The sequence below is a fragment of the Helianthus annuus genome, chromosome 3 (genome assembly GCF_002127325.2).
Source record: "Helianthus annuus cultivar XRQ/B chromosome 3, HanXRQr2.0-SUNRISE, whole genome shotgun sequence".
NCBI lineage: Eukaryota > Viridiplantae > Streptophyta > Magnoliopsida > Asterales > Asteraceae > Helianthus > Helianthus annuus.
The window spans coordinates 61,325,953-61,335,945 of NC_035435.2; the positions used below are offsets into that span (position 1 = coordinate 61,325,953).

General features: G+C 39.4%; 1 non-coding gene and 1 pseudogene across 1 annotated transcript; both read left to right on the forward strand.

The window, feature by feature from the left end:
• Nucleotides 1-2,234: 2,234 nt before the first annotated feature.
• On the forward strand, nucleotides 2,235-2,353 carry LOC118490715. Its single transcript, XR_004889965.1, has one exon. It is a non-coding gene; the product is annotated as a 5S ribosomal RNA (ribosomal RNA).
• Nucleotides 2,354-2,733: 380 nt separating this feature from the next.
• On the forward strand, nucleotides 2,734-2,855 carry LOC118490751 (annotated as a pseudogene).
• Nucleotides 2,856-9,993: the final 7,138 nt, after the last annotated feature.

Sequence of the window (9,993 nt, forward strand, 5' to 3'; positions counted from 1 at the left end):
TCTCATATATTCCATAAGACTTCTAAATTGAGGTGATTGATAGTAACTATCTGACTGGGGTGCACATTCAGGCTCACCCTGATCAACTGTATACTGGGTATGATAGGCATCCTGATAGTGTACCGGATGGTCTTCATAAGAAAATTGAGAGTATTCATTATAACAATGGTCATACTCCTCTTGGTAACTCACGCTTTGTACCATCCCCAGATCATAGCTACCCTCATACCATGTCTGCTCATCATAACAATAATTTGTATCTGATTGGTAATCATATGCAACTCGCAACGAATCAGAATAAGAATAGTATGGGTGGACATCATCATCAGAATAAAAATCCAACTCATATGCTCTCCTTTGTTCGTCCTCACACATTTTCCGGAACACAGGACAATCGTCACGCGTGTGACATGGACTACCACAACCTCGACATGACCAGTAAGCACTTTCCATCATAAGATCTGCAATAAATCTGCACAGACAAAACTAGTATACCCAAGGTAAAAGCAAACAGTGGAATATGTGACGAATAAAATACTATTTTTGGATTTTTTTTTTCTTTGAATTTTTTTTTTTGAAATTTTTTAATCTATTTTACTAAAAACTTAACACTAAACACTTTGCGCACGCCTCCCCGGCAACGACGCCATTTTGATGTCTGTCGTTAGTGACATGCAAAAACCAACTAAAACTACGTAGATAGGATAAGTCGGATATCGAACCAGAGGAGGATTGTGGAAAGTGTCGAATGAAAAGTATTAATTAATTACTACTGAATTGAAAAATCGGTGAGATTGATTATAAGAATTATCTAAATTAACGAATAAAAATTAAGAAAAAGATTGAGTTGTAATAAACAATGATGAGAAAAGGTGATCACTCCGGGATTCAGATTCTGTAATTACTAATAACCTAGTTCTGATTTTATTGGATGCTATTGATTGAATAGTAAATCTGTCACATCTACCAATTACCTATGCAATTCAAAATCTTAATATTAATTGATCAGATAAAATATTAAAACAAGCATACATAGGAATTATTCAATCAGCAAAAGCATAATTGAATTCAACACATAATTATAACTCTCACTGTCACTTAGGATTTGTCTGTCACACAAATTATATAATCACGCAAATAGTCGGCTATCACCCGACTACAAATCCAAATCTCAATACAAAACAGAAACTAGAATTAAAAGTGTCTCACAAGAATCATTCACCCGAAGTGTCCACGAGAGATTTAGCCGCTCATCTCGGTCGATCTTCGCCTGCCTCTGTTTTCGTCCCACCTGTCTGCCGTCGAAGATGATGATGTTTTATGTGTGTTTAGTTGACCTTGGGCTGCCGTCTTTCCATGCGTGCCTATGGTTATCGGCCCAAATAGAAAAACAAAAACCAAAAGTCTTCATCAATCGGCCCAATGTTTCTCAATTCCATATGTGACTGCCAAGGTCCACGTGAGTCCTTTGTATGATGTTATGATGCCTTTATATTGGTCCAATGAAAAACAATCCCTTCAATGTATGTATCCAAGAAAACCACGTGATGTTCTTTTCTTCCTTATGAATATGGCGGCCCAAAAGAATTAATTTCCTTCAAGAAACAATGATGATCTCATTGATTTATGATGATGTCTGATTAATAATAATCATCGCCACCTCCACGTGATGGCTGCCAAATTCCAAGAAGTCTCCTCAATAATGATGATGATATATTAATGTTGTTGAATGACTTTCGTGTCATATCATCAAATGTCGGCCCACTTACCAACGTAGCTTACGCATGACAACCGTAGGCTACGGTTTGGATCTTCTGTTCACTTTTGGATTCAGCACATGTAAACCGTAAATTACGGTTTTTGAACCGTAAGTGGGACCGTGAACAAAGGCCCCTAAACTTTGTAGCATCACATCTATTGGATCTCGGAGTTATATTTCGAACCTGAGCACATCCCGAATATTACGATCTCTCCCAATACTCATCCTCGATCATTCCTCTCGCTTCCACGTACTTAACATCACCGAATTATGCATTTTACCTACAAAAGCCACAAACACTCGTAGTTACTATATTCAAAGCACAGTATCACTTAAATGGCAATAATTCACAAAAAATACTTATGTTAACACTCGGGTTTCACACACTCCGTCAGTAGGCCACACATGAGAGCATAGGTGGGCATGGGATCAAGGCGTGGAAAGATATAAAGGAATAAGGAGCTGGTATTCTTTCGGTTGCGATCATACCAGCACTAATGCACCGGATCCCATCAGAACTCCGCAGTTAAGCGTCCTTGGGCGAGAGTAGTACTAGGATGGGTGACCCCCCGGGAAGTCCTCGTGTTGCAACCCCCGTTTTTCGTTTTTTGTTTTATTTTACTTACCGGTCGATGTATCTTTGGCGTAGCATCCGAGTGGCTCTGATGTGGGGAACGGGGCTACGGGGTGGCCGGAGGCGCGCTTTCGATTAAACACGGTTTACCGTGCTAAAGGCTCGTCGGTAGGGGAGACGGGCCCGCTCGTAGGCATTGGCTTGACGTGTTCTTAGTTTATTGAAAAGCGTGAGAGTTTATTGACGAGAGTGGCCGTTTTTGTCAAAGGAAGGCTATGACGAATGCGCGCGCGCGCACGGCGGGCCCGAGACGCGTAGCTTAGGCCACACATGAGAGCATAGGTGGACATGGGATCAAGGCGTGGAAAGGTATAAAGGAATAAGGAGTTGGTATTCTTTCTGTTGCGATCATACCAGCACTAATGCACCGGATCCCATCAGAACTCCGCAGTTAAGCGTGCTTGGGTGGAAGTAGTACTAGGATGGGTGACCCCCTGGGAGACGGCCACTCGGATGCTACGCCAAAGATAACGGTCAGTATAGGTTCGATGTTCACCGTTGTCTTGCTTAAGATCGTCAAATTCCCTTTCCAAAGACCTGAGTTCATGGCGAGGATAGAACTACTACATCATTAGAGCTCGAAGCTCTTCCCAAGTTTGTGACAATGCCACGCCGGCACCCCTATCCCTCATTACACCGTTCCACCATGTAAGTGCTCTTTTCAGGAATACGCTCGATGCAAACTCAACCTTTCATTCATTTGGGCATCACGGGGCCGTGCTCACTGAACACGCCCCCATGCCCATCCTTCTGTTTAATTATGATACTGGCAATCTGACCACGGGGCCGTGCCCGGACCAACACGGGCTCGTGGCCAAACACCCAGTAACATGAAATTTTGTTTTTAAACACCTTTTACACATTCAATCACCCTAGAAACTTATTTTTGGGACATATTGAGGACATTGTGCAATTTAAGTGTGGGGGGATGCTAAAACCTTGAATTTTGCAAGTCCTAACAACAAGCCTTACACAAAACTCTATTGGAACCGCTAATCACCCAAAATTTTTTTCAGAAAACTTTTTATTTTTTACTTTTCTTGGTTTAATTTGGGAATAACAAGTTCTAAAAAGGTTATATCTTTACAAATTTACAACCGATAGCGTCGTGATAAAAGAACCAACATAAGAAAATTATGAAACGCCATGACAAATTTAGTTAAAATTTGATTATATATACGTATCAAATTTCATGCTCGACAAAAGTGTTACACATTTAACGAAATGTTTTACCATTTCTACCGCACAAAATACACCAATATATACATTGTCACACCCCCAAAATCCACCATACGGAGTACCACCGCTTGGAGGCGTGACGTGACCAGGATCGAGCCACCAATCATATTGAACAACGTATTTAAGTGAATAAAGCCAACCACAATACGATTGGTGACCAAAAGCTAGTTAACCAAGTTTTAATTTAAACAGCGGAAGCATAAACGTAAAGTCCAAAACATAAGTCCATAGTTTATAGGTTAAATTTCAAAACGCAAGTTTTATAAGTTCATAAGGATTTAAATATTAAGTACGGAACATGACAGTCCGTATCCCACAACGACTCCATCCTCGTGCAAGCTCCAGCATTTAGCGACCTGTAAGGCATGTAACAACAAGTCAACAACAAAGTTGAGTGAGTTCACGTTTGGTTGTTTAGTTTTAAGTTGTTTCCGAAAACGTGGTTTGTCTTTCGTTGGCGCAATTGCCGTGGGGGTTACCCCGTAGTTGAAAGAAAAATTTAACTAGTTCATTCTTTATTACCCAGACCATATCCATAATTAGTGGGGGCTTCCCCATGTGAACTACTAGACCGTATGATATCGACTACTACGCAAGTAAGTTGTGCCCTACATCAGTGCCTATCATCACTAATGGTTTGCCATAGTCCATTAGTACACGCCCGTCCGACTGGCACGGTGTGAGGTTTGTTAAACCTAATAGCGCTATTAACTAATGACCCGCTCGCCATTGGCCTCGGCGATTAAGTCGATATAAAATGAGGGACTTATGATAGAGTTTTGTCTAGTAAGTTTTAAGGTTGTTGTCCTACCCCAAGGAGGATGAACGTACGTAGTTCTCCCAAAGAGAATACGCAGGATTAATATTGGCATCCTACCCGAGGAGGATGGCCGTACATATCCTACCTAAGTAAGATATGTAGATTCCGTTTTAATTCTTTAACCCATTCCCAAACCACCGGGAATCCCATGCCTTAGAAAGTGTGTGAACTCACCTTGGTTTGCTCGGTTAGATTCTCAAATATAGCTAACAGTTGAGGTCGGTCAATCACGTCCTAATATAATTACCAGTTAATCATTTAGTGGTTTTCAAATAGAGCACAAAGTTCCTACACGTATCTATCACACAACATGCATTACTTTAACGGTTTATGCCCATGTAACCTCCCCATATATTCCCATTCACAAATAAACATACGACATGTTAGATCATTCACAGATAACATATTCGACATTTAGACACGCAAATCACTACTTATGTCGTTTCAACTCGAGTATCCGAAACTAGGCTGTTTTCGAGCATTTTAATAAAATAGTTATCTTATTTCAAAAATTCCCAACTTTTTACAAAAGATGCTAAACGACCCAATTATTATTTTGTAAAAATCTCGGGATCTAATTCATCACCAATATTTTATTAAAAATCATTTTCCGGACTGCAATCAGATTCATTATTTTCTGACTGCAGCCCACGGAATAATTCACTAAAAATTCATTTTAAGTCGGATTGACGAAATTCCAGTGGGACAATTACTACGACATCAGTGTCCATCTACTGTACAGATTTCATGGGCTGATTCGACACAGAACTCAAGTTATGACTGAAAACATATAGCCCATTTTCTGCAGTAAAAATGCAGCTCTAGCTGCTGTTATAAATCGGGTCTTTAAAAATAGTAAACGAAGTCCAAAAATTACGATTCCGGTGCCATTAGAACCCTATTTCATAGTACATAAATCTAGACTTCAGAAAATACATTTTTCATTAAGTTATGGTCCTGTTACAGCCAGTTAAAAGCGGCTGGAAATGCAGATCAGCAAGCTGTTTTCAGTCTTTTAACATTATGAAGTGTGTTCGATTGATTCCATTAACATGTTTAGCGATCACAATAACATCAAACATCAATATTAACAAGTAATCTCAGCAAGAAATCAGCAAGAATCATAACAACATCATTCTAACATCATTTCATCACTAGACTAGTTTATGTTCAAGACTTGTTTAAGGTTCTTTAGAGTTTCATGCATTCTCATCATCAAATAACTATTAACCACTTAAATAACATGCAAAATGAACGGATCTAAGTTCTTACCACTAGCTCAAGGCTAGGGAAGTTCGGGAGTAGAAAAGTGGTGGTTAATAGCGAATAGAGAAGGTCCTTCCACTTCCGAGAGCACCAAGCTTCGTTGTATGACCCGTAGCACCTTTGTATGTATGGAGATGACTTGGAAATGGCTTGAAGGTGGTGGTATGGTGGTGTGATGGTGGCTGCCGAACAAAGGAAGAAGAGAAGAGAGAGTTGTTTGTTGTAGGATGAAGGTGATATGTGTTGATGCACTTACGTCTGTCGACTACGTCTTTCATCGAGTCTTAGAGATGGATAGATCAGACATGGCACGAAAACCTAGAATCATTAGTTTGTATAGGTTCGCTTATGTATACATATCTAGGTTCGCTTTTGTGTCTTTGTCTAGATCAGGTTCGCTTGTATGAACACAACAGGTTCACTTATATGGCTTGAATGCAGGTTCGCTTATACGGACATGACCATATAAGCGGATCTCCTCCATCTATATATAGGGGTCTTTCAAGCGAACCTATAACACATAGTGAAGGGTGTATTCTTCCGGTGAGCCACGAAGTGCTGCCGAAGTGCTGTCAGAACGTGTATTCTTGTGATTGATCAATAAAACATCAAGTTTAAAGTGAATCCAGCTGAAATAGCACCAAATCATTAGTTTCCGCCTCTTGATTTGGATAGGAATTCTTCTGATCGACTCAAATAGGGCCGAACGCGATCCTACAAGTGGTATCAAAGCTCAGGAGGAGGAGTTCTTGCCATTTTAGCTTGATTTCATCTATTTTTCTACACTTTCTTCATACTTTCAAAATTTTTTCACGATAAAACCGGCTCAAAATCACACACAGCACTCGGAATCATGAACTAGTAAACCCTTGAAATTTTCAGATCTAAAATCGACCTAGAAAGTTGGATTTTTAGGGGTTCGCTTGTTCGGACTTGTGTAAAAGGTGACATCAGCAAGTTAGTTCGCTTCAAGGTACAGGGTTGATTCACTTTTGCGGACACCATGTGCTTAGGTTCGCTCAAAATTACCAGACTGGTTCGCTTCAGTGGCATTGAATTGACAGTTCCGCTCGAAAGCTTCGCTCCAAATCACCTGATAGGTCCGCTCCAAAGACGTTTTCTCATTATAGGTTCGCTCATCATAGGTTCGCTCGATCCGACATCAATAGATTCGCTCGATCAGACATCAATAGATTCGCTCGACTGGTCCACTTATCTGGTCAACTCATTGGTCCGCTCATCTGGTCCGCTCATTGGTCCGATCATCTGGTCCGCTTATCTGGTTCGCTCGTCTGTTTTTGCTTGTCTAGTCCGCTTATTGTGACAAGTGGGTTCGCTTATTGTGACAAGTGAAGATCCGCTTTTGTGATAACTTTCTGATCCGCTTATCTGGACTTAGTAGTTTCGCTTATTTCACTGTTGTGTAATTTTGTAAAATTTCGAAAAATGGACACTAAATTCTATAACGCTTTTGCAAGCCCGATCTCAATGACTCAAAGTGCTTTGATTGAAAATGAAACCGGGACGTATCAAAAACCGCCCAAACTCATGGATATCGATGATTATAACGTGTGGTCTGAACGTTTTGGTAACTGGGTCGAGGCATATCACCTAGATGCGTGGGAACACACTGAGGTACAATATGTTAGGCCCACAAAAAACAACGTTATAAATGGTGTGCCGTTAACACTTAGAGAAATGAGTTCGGAAGACAAAAAGAAATATCGAGATGAGAAACTTATGGTGAGTCTGCTTCAGCAAGCAATAAAAGAAGATATCTTGATATTGCTTCAACATGATGGAACTGCTTATTCAATATGGACAGAATTGGAAGCAAAATTCATTGGAAGTGATGATATGCTCAAGAATAAGATGTCTCTCATGAAAAAAGAATTTGACTTATTCCGTGGTTTGAAAACTGAAAACACCAAGCAGATAATAGATCGATATTGTAACTTGGTGAGAAACATGTCAAAACTTGGAATTAAAAAAGATACTGACGAATTGGTTGAAGAACTTGCAGATGCGCTACCACATAACGTTTCTGATGATGCTGAGATCTAACAGAAAGGATTACAAGAATATGACACTGGGAGATTTCATCAAACACCTGGAAGCTCAAGAGATGGAGCAAAGGAAGATTGCCAGGATGAAGAATTACGATGGAGAACAGGATATTAGCTTGTACTACAAGGGAGGTGTTTCTGGATCAACAAATTATTCTCCGAAAATCGAAACTGCTTTCAGTGTTAAAGATTCTCCTGAGAAGAAGTCATCCCAGGGATCAAGCAGCACAAGATTTTCAACTTTTGATCCAAACATTTCTGTAACAAAGAATGGTAGAAAACTTCAGTGTAATATTGTTCTAAGTCTTGAAAATGATCAGGATTACACTGAAGAGGTTGCTAAAAATCAAATGTCTTTGTTGGGAATGATTTTAGAGTCATATAGTAGTTTTGTGGCCGGAAAGATCGGTAATCCAATGCTTACGAAAGAAGATTACGATCAAATAGATGCTGAGGAAATGGAATTGATGGACATTAAATGGTGTATGGCTAGCGTGCTGAGACGAGCTGAAAAGTTTAAACAAATTACGGGAAGAGATGATTTCCGTGATGCAAATGTTTCAACTTTAGGGTTTGATAAATCTAAAGTTACGTGTTTTCGTTGCAGGGAAAAGGGGCATTTCAAGAGGGAGTGCAAAAATCGTGAAGCTACTGGAGCCCAAAATCCTTTTGGTAACAATGATTATCACAAAAAGGCGATTTATCACCAAGTCACACCACCAGCACAGCATCAGGCACAAACTGCTCATGGAAGAGATGTGATAGATGGTTCAAAAAGAGCATGTCTAGGCAAATATGAAAATTTTACATGGGATAAGTATCTTCCAACAAACAGCAAAGTGTGTCTAGCAGAACAAGATGACGAAAAATTGGCCGAAGGCTTCAATTGGGATGATTTTTGCCCAGATAAAGATCTCATGGCTAAAGAGATGTCCAAAAACACTTTAAATGCTTTCTTTGCTAATGCTTATGATTTAAAATGTGCAGAACGAAACAGGAAAGTCATGGAAGCTGCTGAAGCAAGAAGAAGGAAGCTTGAAGAAGAGGAAGAAGAGGAAGAGAGATTAAAAGCTGAAGCTAAAGCTGAGAAAAAGAGAAGAGCTGAATTCTTACAACCAAACAGGACAGTCAAAGAGGTTCTTGAATTTGAAGTTAAAGTGGATGCAGAACAAAGTGAAGTTCCAGAAAAGTGCATGAATTGTGATTCTTTAATCAAGCAGAACAATGAGTTGCTGCATAATATAAACAGATTAAAAGAATCATATGATACAATGAAAAGAGAAATCAACAAGTATACTGATTCGAGTGGTGAACAAGCTGTGGCAATGAATACACTGAAGATAGCGTACCTGAGACAGCTTGATGATGCTAATTTTCATATTAAGAAGTGTGCAGATCTGGAGTTGGAGTTAGCAACACAAAAGATAGAAACTGAGAAAGTGAAAAAGTTATTAGAAAGTTACTCATGTTCTTCTTTTGTTGTTGACAGGATTTATCCAGTTGTGGAAAATTTGAAGACGTTTGATGAAGTGAAGACGTCTGAAGAAAGGAAATCAGTGACAAAAGACGAAGAAAAAGTGAAGACTTCTGGTAAGAAATCAAGTGTGGTCTACAATAGATGTCCGCCCCCGGTCGAAAATGGATATTCACCTCGAAATCCAAATTCTGAGAGAGTCGAAAAAGCAATAAACTTAGAATGGGAGTCTGGGCCATCGGATAACTTGCCAGAAAATATTGATGTCACGTACACGTCATCCGACACTGATCATGAGTCAAAGTTGATAAAAAGTGTGGTCGATCAGGTGTTAGATAAAGATGACATTGAGGAGTCAAACATGGAGTCCAAACCCGAGTCAAAGTCAGGGTCCAATGCGACAAAGCCGACATTCAAAAAGGACAAACGGGTTTATGATAAAGAGTTTTTGATGTCAAAATCTAATTTGAATGATGAATCATTCAAAGTGGCTTATACTTTGAAAGATTCTGACAAATTATATTCTGATGAGAGTTTTCCAATAAGAAGTGTCAGATTTGAAATGATTCAAAAGATTTTCAAAATAACAGAGAATTAACAAGAGATCAACAAAGAATTAACAAGAAAATGGGTTACAATTGTGGTTATAGTTTCCAAAAGAAATCAAACCATAATCGTAATTTCAAAAAGAAAGGTCTTGGTTTTGTTCCAACGAAAAACTATAAAAATGAAAAA